The following is a 10925-nucleotide window of genomic DNA, read 5'->3' on the forward strand; positions in this document are numbered from 1 at the left end:
TGTCGTTAAATTAAAAAAAGAAACAGCATAATGCAGTTAATACAGGACAAAGATTTAACACGCCCTTATTTCTAATCAAAATTACGTACATTGTAATGTAATGGGCTACGTGACACATGATCTGTCAATGAGACCTTAAATCTTTTTTGTTGTGTGTTTTCAAATTCCAACGGACTGTCGAAATTGCACGGAAATAAAGGAATGAGACCCCCCCCCCCAAACTGGTTGAAGTCATACGTCTGTTTGTCTATGTTTCTTCTTTGAGCTGAATTGTATAGAAATTTGCTCGAAAAGAATTATTCATTAATTATCTTCTGATCGGGAGTATCCTTTGAAAACAACACTTCATTTTCAATACAACAAAATGTGTATATTGCTGGTTAAATCAGATAAGACAAAATAAAGAAAAAACGCGAAAATACAAATTGCCTTATACAGACATAACAAATTATCGTATATATATATTAGCTCTTAGTTATTGAAACAATGAAAACAATTATAACTAAACACAATATGAGTGTATGTATAATAATCGAAGTGAAACACAACAATAAGCTGTGTGCAGTGGTAGTAGACAAACCAACCAACCAGCTTTGTAGGTAATCTTGCTTTCGTTCTGGTATCGAATTGATTTTTCTTCTGTTTAGAGTATAGTTGTATAAAAAAAAGTATCCTTCCTTCATAAGTTTTCATGTGATTTATGGGGCTGAAACAATTATGGACACATAATTACTAGGTTATATAATAAGCTATGAGTTTTTTTTAACTTATTTTGGGTGAAGATTATTACACAATAATAAACATTTTTACTGCTTTGCTTATCTCAAATAATTAGTTATTGGAACTTGTTTTTATAAAATAATGTATGGTTGCATAAGCGCGAGAATAATAACCAACAACAAGTATAAGAAAATAGAAATACACACAGAAACACTTTTACTAACTAATTCAATCAATTTAGAGAGACTGGAAATTTCTATATATTAATACACTATTAGGTTTTATGTAACTATTTTGTACGGCAAATACTGGTAACAACAAACAAATGCTATTAATATTATTAATCAGTTATAATCAGTTGGTCAACATTAACTTTAGTGCGCGTCACGTTTACTTTTCACTAAACAAACAAAAAAAAACACATACAAATATACATACATGCAAGCAAACTGCAAGAGATTAGTAGTGATCGTTTCTGTACTATTATTAAAACAACAAATACATACAATTACTATTTGTTTCACCCAAGTAAACAAACAAATTTGCAAGTCAGTAACTTTTAGTAGTATATTTAGCGTTTATCTTTAGTGGTTTCTTGATTGTCGCCGATTGTCGAGACTATATATTTTGGCCGTTTCTAAGCAGATCGCAATACTTTGCGCCGATGGTTACGTATAACAATAAATAATCAGAAATATCAGACCACTAGGCCACCGACTTCGATTGATGGGTGTTTGCTTTTGTTTTAGTTAGGCACCAGCTCTAAGGAAGCGCTCCAAAAAAAAAATATAAAGGTGCATTCCTGCTGTTGATGGAGAGGCTAGGAGGAAACCCTGCTAGCCACTGACTGATGGGGTTCTAGAGAGGGTAGGGCATAGACTGTCAGGTTGGCACTTTTATGTATTCGTTTTGTTCGTTCAATCATTTGAAATATGCGTAGCGAGTAGGATTGACTTTTTTTCCTATCATAATTTTTACTAGCAGTCACTGAACCATCGCCTGAAAATCACATGGCAAGTGGGTGGGATTACATTAGATTTTTGTTTTACTGATGGGTTTTGACTGATGGGGTTCTAGAGAGGGTAGGGCATAGACTGTCAGGTTGGCACTTTTATGTATTCGTTTTGTTCGTTCAATCATTTGAAATATGCGTAGCGAGTAGGATTGACTTTTTTTCCTATCATAATTTTTACTAGCAGTCACTGAACCATCGCCTGAAAATCACATGGCAAGTGGGTGGGATTACATTAGATTTTTGTTTTATTTGATTCGGGTTATTATTCGACTAAATAGGCGGCACTAACGTGCGGGTCAATATTAGTAATTCACTGAGCCTTGTGTATGTGTTATTACTTCTTCTTATTCATGGTTCATTTTTAAGTACTAATAATGCCTTATTATGAGTATATGGATTCTATGCATACATTTTATATGAAAAAAAACGGGGAGAAAAAATAGTTACAAAAATACAAAAACTGAACAAAACAGTAATACAATTAAACATTGCAAAATGATTTTTTGTTCATTTATTTAGAGATTCTGTTGATTATCACATTCCTTGGTTCATTTCGTTCCGTTTGCGTGCGTTATCTTTTATCAGTTGTGAGCCTCTGTTTTCATATTTTCGCACTGCGACCTTTTGAGTACTGGGATTTATTTCTTGCTTTAATTATTATTGTCTCTTAAACATCGATTCGGGATTGCATTGGGAAACTGTAACAATAAGAAATTTCTATAAAGAACTTTCTTTGAACAGAAATAATATCAATCGTCTAGCATGCTCTGCAAGCGTCGCGTCGAAAATACTCCTATTCCTTGGAAGTAATCTCCAAATCAATAGAAAAAATTTTCTTGTGAGGAGACAGCTTGTGTCGCATGGATTGGAAACAATGACAATCCGAAGGAGCCGTACCTAGACAATACGATGGATACGGTGTGCGACTGCCCATTTGGCTTTTTCCTAGATACGTTTTGAGGGGCCTTTGGGAAAAACCATTTATTTTCAACATTTCAAGAATATTCTGCGAAATTTTCAAGCCTTTCGAAACAAAACTCTGGAAGTTATGGGCCTTTATCTTTGCTTATCTCATACTGCAAAGAAGCAAAAACTCGGCTCGCAAGCCCAAGAGTTCGGCTTCGATTGACTTGAAAATTCGACAAAACATGATTTTTCGAAAGTGTTAGACCCTCGCGTTCCCCAGAAAAATAAATTGTTTCCTTCGAGTTTATGGACAATAAACATTAAGTGCGTTTTTCTCGAAAGCAAGCTTTGAAAGTCCGTGTCCATCGTCATTTGAAAACTACTTGACCAATTTTTTTTCTGATTCTGCACACACTCTACATGTAAAATACCAGATCCCATCGTTTTCCTTGGGGAGGTTTTACAGCTACAAAATGGTGAACTAATAAGAACTATCAAAATGCGGGATTCTTTTCTGACTTTCAGTAGGGCCAAATAATGGAATTCTTCACGATATTTGAACACTGTTCGGAGCAGTTTTCTCGAACACAAACCACCCAAATGCTAGCCTTATTTGTGATCATTTGGTGCAAATTTCGTACTATGAAAAATACAAAAAGTTAATCAAATTATCCTAGATTTGCACTAAACTCCATTTTGTCCACTTTTCGTTGTAATTTTCTCCAATGCAAACTACCAGCAGCAGGATGGAATAATTTCTTCGAAGTGGAATGGAAAAAATGAAGCTTTCCATTTATCAATCTCTAATTGTACCTTAGATTAGAACGGAATGGAGAAAAGCACAACTTTAAGCAACAAAGCTCCTCGAATGTTTAATATGAAAGTTGGTAAACGATGTTTTCATTTCGCTTGTTTATCTAGAGATTTAGATTGAGCATATTTCACTTAGAAACAGCATTTCAACAAATTATGATAAGGGAAGGTTTCCTGGTTTGAGACGCATCAAAGGTAGAACATCAATCATAGGAGATCAATGTTAGATTTACACAACAAAGACCTTCGGAGGGTAATAATTACAGTTCTGAGCAGTTATTTTTTCATTTTCTTGACCAAACATTTCTGTTTTGTTAATGATAAACAAGAAAAATGAAATGGAATGAGAAGAATTTTTTGACAGCAAATACTGGTGTATAAATCAAGCAACCAATCTTTGCATTATTACAGATCAATATTTCGCCTTTTGTGGTTTTATGGCAGCTCTATAGTAGCATGTAGGACTGATGCGTTTTTAATAGCAATTCTATATATGTATTTAAAGCAAATATACGATATCGTTTTGAGGCGTATCCATTATTTCGGTTGTCAAGTGTTTTTTGTCATAATCTGGATGTACGATGCTTGTTTCAAGCATGGTAGCATGTTCATGAGACCGCAACATTTGAAACAATCTGCCGCTCCCAAGCGAAATATTCTCATCGTAAATATAAAACGCTAATTACTTTCGTAAGCATAATTGATTATGAGGGTTGGAACTAATTTTGCGTTGCGAAACAGTTATCACATGTCACAGCTATTTTGAAACCAAAGCTACGTGTTTCTATAGGTTGAAATTTCACTGTCACTGTTACACAAACTTTGCATTCCGTTAAATACTTGTAAGAAATTAATGGTACTCTTTTGATTTATTTCACTCTAAATTTGGAGTATAAAACGCAGCAAAGTTGCTCGTTCTGGTGAAATACAGAAATTAGCCCAATTTATACAGAAGAACCGAACATATTCATGACATGTTCATTTTTGCTTGGGTGCCATGCCGTCTAGCGGAAACAATTGCTCCGAAATCGCACATTGGACGACGCATACCGAGTGCAGATGGAACACGCGCACCAATGAGGTAGAAACAGGTGGGGCAGACACAACTCTTTTGTGCTAGTGAAATTAATTTTGCTTCAGCAAGCCAAGTAAAACTAAAAACCACGTCTTGCTTTCGTCACACCGTTCGAACTAGTGGGCATTGAAGCAAAGCTTGTTTATTTTTCATGTATGTCGTCATACAGAACTATTTACAAAGTTTTGATTAAGCAAGCAAGCCATGTGGTTTGCATCACCTATTTATTACATTGCACACGCACTGCGAACGGCTGTCATTTGAAATGTAGTGCTCCGGTCTGGATGAAATTTGTGTGCATTCTGTGTATTGGTATTAGTGTTAGCTTTAGCTTCATATATAGGCTAGCCGACGCGCACGGTGTCGACTTGCTGACATTTGTTTGTGTACCGCTCACGATGAAGGAATCGTCAAGTCATCATCTTGGTACCTCTCGGTACCTACAAATCAAAACCGTTTCGAAAATACCCATATTGTAACTATTTTCAAGGAATATCAATAAACCGGAAGTCGCCATTTCGGATGTCGGAACGACCCCAAACATTGTTTTCCGGCCCCTACTCATCAAATCAATTCCGAAAATATTTATATGATTAGGTTTCAAAACATTCACTGCACAAACTTCACAAGATCACGGGGTGCAGCTGAGTTGCATCTGTACCTTCATCTTTTGGTACCGAGAGACGAGCTCGTGCAAGAACTGTGTGAAATCCGGGCGGTCGCGTTTGGCAAGGACGCCAGTAGTCATCAAGGTGGTGAGTACAGATGGTCAGATAAGCATTGTTTCAAACCAGAACCAGACCCGTACCCGAACAAAAATAAAAAATGTTTACCCGTACCCAAGATAATTTTTTTTTCAAAATTCGAACTCGACCCGTACCGATAAAAAAATCTACCCGTACACGACCCGAACCCGACTCGTACCAGTTGAAAATGAAAAAAATCGGAATCCGTACCCGACCCGAACCCGACAAACACATCTGTTTTCTGTACCCGAACCTGACCGATACCCGTCGAGTTTGTATTCCATCTCTAGTGATGAGGTAGTGGGTAAAAACGATATTTTATTCAAACTAAAAATTGATCCTTTATTGTACGAGGTTAAACTTGAGCTTAATAAAATCGGATGAAATTTAATTCCTTGACGAATTTTCAAACTTTTGATCGAACGCTCTTCATCAAGTTCCGGACAAGTGTTGCATCGCATTTTTTGGACGCTTGAGCCCAAATTTTTTTGATCTCCTGCATGTTCTCAGTTGCCTTACCAGTCTTCTTGAAGACCCTCTTCACGATTGTCCAGTAACGTTCGATGGGTCGAAGCTGAGGGCAATTTGGTGAATTGATATTTTTCTCAACGAAATTCATACCCTTTTCCACAAGTCAATTAAGAGTGGTTTTGGCATAGTGAGCCGACGCTAAATCCGGCCAAAACAGTGAAGGTGTGCTATGCTTTTTATGTAAAGGCAGCAATCTCTTCTGAAGACACTCAGATGTATAGATTTCTGCCTTTATAGTTCCAGTAGTGTAAAAAATGGTTTACTTCAAACCACAGAAACATATTTCTTGCTATACCAGTACTTTTCGACCGAATTTCTCCACTTGAATCGACCTGTCCGCATCGCTCACATCCTCCCCAACGACGACAGTAAAGTATTGTGGACCTGGAAGGGGTTTTGAGTCCTCCTTTACATAAGTCTCATCGTTCATCAAAACGCATGCATCCGGACACTGCAAAAAACGCGAATACAATTCCCGGGCCCTTGTTACTGTTCACTTCTTCTGTTCTACACATTTTTGTTCGAGATTTGCTGCTTCTTGTAGGTCTTCAGGTGATTTCGCCTCTTGACACGTTGGATCATTCCGACACTCGTTCCTGGCCAAACCACGTATTGACATTGATTTGTTCTTCATGATTAGAGATACCACTTTCTGGTCCAGCTTCGGGTTGGAAGAACTGGATTTTCTGTCTCTTCCTGGTAGCTCATCCAAATAATAGTGTTCCCCAAACTTATTAATGATGGTTTTCACACTGATATGATGAATTTCAAACCGCTTCGCCAATTTTCGCCTAGTAATATCCTTCTCACTGCGCCATGTGTCCGAAACCTTAATTTTCACTGCCTTCTCAATACGCGACATTTTGAAAACGCAGAATTTCAACCGCACAAACCAGTAAACAAACGAAAGCTGACAGCCAAACGCACAGCATGCTGTGATCTGAGCAATAAGAACCATCACAAATACATGCGTACAACACAAATATAGTTTAAAGACCGTGTCAGAAAATGTTACGTGACTTTTACAGAGGATTTTCCGATATTCAAAAGTTTTTTTTTGGGTAAAGTTAACGTTTCGTTCAGTAAAAAGTTATTTTACAGAGTACGTTCATGTCTTTTGGAACGAAGGTAGCAATCTTTCGTTGATTTCGCGTCATGGTAAGGCGCAAGATTTTGTTTGCCAAAAGACAGTAGGATCCTTGTGGCTTCGATTCATCGGTGGAAGTTTTTGCAAACATCCATTTATGTACATTTAGTTGTTTGTCGCAGCAGTTGTGATAACAGTTCGAAAAATCGTATCGTAGACTCAATTTGCTTGCCAGACCATAACTTATCAAATTTTTCGCTTTGAATCGATGTTTTGGACTGCAATACTTACCTTTCAGCGGATCCAAGGCCAGATGTTATGTACTCGAGCCCTGACTTGAAAGGAATCTTATGTCGTTTTTGCTTGATGCCAAACCTAACCCAGTTTCCACCCTAACTGCTGTCAAACCGTTTGTTTGAAGCTAGTTTCGAACCTAGTTTTAACGTTGTTGAACTGAAAATCGAGTCAGCTTCGAACCTGGTTGTTATATCAGGTTTGCTCAAACCCCCGTTGCTAAGTGCGAAATCAACACAGTTTCGTGAAAAGTGTTTGTTTGATGAAACTACCCTGGGTCAGTTTCAGTTTTCTCAAGCGAAAATGACATTAGTGTCCATTGCATCGTGGTACTGGTCAGGGAATAGTCCCGTCGGCTGCGAAGTTTGTTGAAACAGATGGTCAAATTTCGCATCGGAATGTAATAGTAACCTGACTTCGCTTCACTTATCCTCCTCACACCGTATAATAATGTGACTTCAGAATGGATTTTTTACTCGAATTTTATGTAGCTATCGTTGTCCACGATTTTACGGTTCGAATTTCCAGAATGTGTCGCGTAGTACATCGTTCGAACTTCGGTTCTTATCTATGCTTCTTGTTTCGAGCTGCATTTTGGCTGTTTCTGCATTTTGAAGCATACTACCTTGATCAAAAAGCTTCCGGAATTTATTCAGAAATTGAAAAATACAAGATTATCCATCAAATTTGATATTGTCCTCTTCATAATACTCACCATCCCACTGCAACACACTGTTACCAGCGCTTGATCAAATCCTCAAAACATTTTTTATATTCAGTTCTCGGTATGGCCTTCAGAGCCATCTGGGATTTTGCCATAATCGCATACCGGGTGCTGAAACGCATTCCACTGAGCGTTTTTTATAGTCGACCGAATAGGAAAAAGTCGCAGGGTGCCAAATCAGGTGAATTCGGTGGATGCTGAATGGTATTTGTTTAGTTTCACGGTCAATTGTTGATGGATAACGATGGCATTGTGTGACGTTGCGTTATCGTGGTGCAAGATCCACGAGTGATTTGCCCACAAATCTGGTCTTTTTCAGCGAATTACTTCACGCAAACGTCTCATTACTTCTCTGCCATCTCTCTAATAGTCAATTTTCGGTCAATGGTCATCCATTCTTTGATTTTGTTGATGTTTTCGTCGCTTTCCGATGTCGATGGCCTACCGCTTCTCTCATCATCATTCACACACTCACGGCCACCGTTGAAACCGTTTTTAACGCAATGTACTCAATACAGCGTAACATTTACAAATGTCCAGGTATCAAGATGAAAATTTGATAGAATATCAATGACCAGAGCTCAAAAATGTCACGCATTCTCAATGAAAGAATCCAATCCAACAGCCTCATTTTTAATATTTTAGTGTCTCATTCGTGAATGACCGACACCAGAACAAACGAAGAGAGACGAAGCATTTTCGTTTCTCATTGATAAAGAATGAGAGAGAATAATTGCCAACGTCACCCTTTCCTCTATGACAAGACGAAACCAAACTAACGTCTTCAGGGAGCATCAGCAGAATTTCAATTCTCATTCTTTCATCGATGTATTGAAAATCTGTGACGCTTGGCTATAAATAGTGACTAGAATATAACAAATCGAAGTAATTACATCCCATAACCTCTTTGGAAACCAAAACTATTACAAATTCGAGCACCAACAGGTAAAAGTTATTGTGAAACCTATTTCTATAATTTTCGATTCTCAAAGCTTCGGTTGAATATCGACACTGCATACTATTGGAATTTTCACTGGAAACTGCAAATGACTGAAAGGGCAAATGAAAGAAAAAACACCATTTTAAAACACTCTCCCGCTTATGTTATTGACTGGACATGGATTTCGTTTTCATAGTTTGCAAGCGAAGCTGAGAGTGACAGTAATTTCTCGTCATTTTCGCACGGAACGACCGAAATTAGCTCTGCGCCTAATTCGTATTACTGTTTTTGAATTAGTTGATTTTAACTACAAAATTTCCAAAATAACTATAAAATTAGTTAAAATTGAGAATTTACTTTGCTGAAAAAACTCTTATTTTTAGAGAATGTGTTTAGTTGGTGAATATCCTGGACACAAACCAGCAATATTTCAATCCAACACGAAATTCTCATTGACAACTAATTTTGTTATTAAAATCAGAAAATTTGTTTCTATTTATCTATCACCATCATTACTGAAGGACAGCACAAAGAAAACAAAACTGAAATGTGTATTATTAACAAGTTTATTAGCCAAAAACTCATGAGAAGTGTCAAAGCAAAACAATCCATTAAAAAGCTAAAAAGGACAGTCTTATTGAAACTGCTTGAAAATTGTTTTGATGTTTTTCGCATGTGTTCGATATATCTTTATTTAAATTTCTAAACCAATATGTAAAAATGTCGTAAACTGTTAGTGGAAATCGTATTTATTCAGAATTTGTGCGCACTTGAAGCGATTGTGCGTAATAATGTTTTTACGCGGAACAGTGAAGTGAATTTCGAATGTTTCACTCTAATTGTGATGAAGTTTTTTTGTATCTTCAAACCTTCCGAGCTGCGCCGTCCGGTGTACTACTTGTATTCGGTTTTTGTTTTCCGAGTGCTAAAAGTTTTCAGTGAGAATGAAGACAACAGTGATTTAGAAGAAAAAAATTCAAAAAGATGTTTATGTTTCGTTTATGTCTTTTTCTTAAATACAACATCGTATTTATACCTGCCAATATAGAAAAGACAACCGCGTCTGAAATTTTTTCGGCAGTAGTGTGCCATCTAGTGGTTAGTAGTCATTACGGTGTTACCGTTTCGGTGACAAGGCGCCATATAGCTGCAGATTGCAGAAGCCAATTCATCCATTCATATTGGTTGAAAACAACATTTTATTTCTTTAATTCAACTAAAATATTAGTTGAATGGAAATTAATTGTGCCTAAGCTAAGAAATGACAGCACGTTCAATTTGTGAATTCAACTAAAAAAAATAGTCATTTCAACAAATATTTTATTATTATTAGGGGAATGAGAATAAAAAATCTAAATTAGCAAAAGTAAGATTTTTTTAGTTGTCTCAAAAAATAACTAACTAAAATCAGCAAATCAACTAAATTTTTCGCGAAAATGCTGATTTCGGTCGTTCCGTGCGTCAATTTTGAGTCAATGAAAATGACTTTTATTAGCTCTGTCAATGGCAGATGTGGAAACCTAAAAAAATCTAATCGGGTGACTGAAAGCGCCACATGGTGCTGATTTCGGGAACTTTTTGACCAAGGTAGTGCTTATGGACAGTGTTGGTGATTGCCGAAAATTTGACAGAAGCTGCTATATTGCTATCTATATTGTATACAACATTTTCAATCCGGTAGAAGATGCTAAAAGAACTCGAGTCTCTCAATGCATGAACCGCGAGGAAATTTTTCTACATTTCTTCGCTCCACTTCATACTCTGAGTATTTCACGGCCCATGAAAAAATATACAGTCTGATAATGATCGTTGCTGTGTGGAATTTCCCAAGAGAGAATCGCAAGTTGACAATTATCGCAGAAAATCGAATCGATGGTTCATCTTGATGTTTCTCATACTAGGTTGCAATATTTCAAAACCCTTGTGTGGAGCATTCACATACATTTTCATAGACACAACTTATACAAAGGTTATATGCACATAGTTAGAATAAGCGGCAATAGTAAAATGATTCTATCGCAATTATCCACTGCCCATACAGAATCGGATCGCGAAACGAGAATAAGCGACCGTT

This window comes from Malaya genurostris, chromosome 3, assembly GCF_030247185.1.
Source record: "Malaya genurostris strain Urasoe2022 chromosome 3, Malgen_1.1, whole genome shotgun sequence".
Lineage (NCBI taxonomy): Eukaryota > Metazoa > Arthropoda > Insecta > Diptera > Culicidae > Malaya > Malaya genurostris.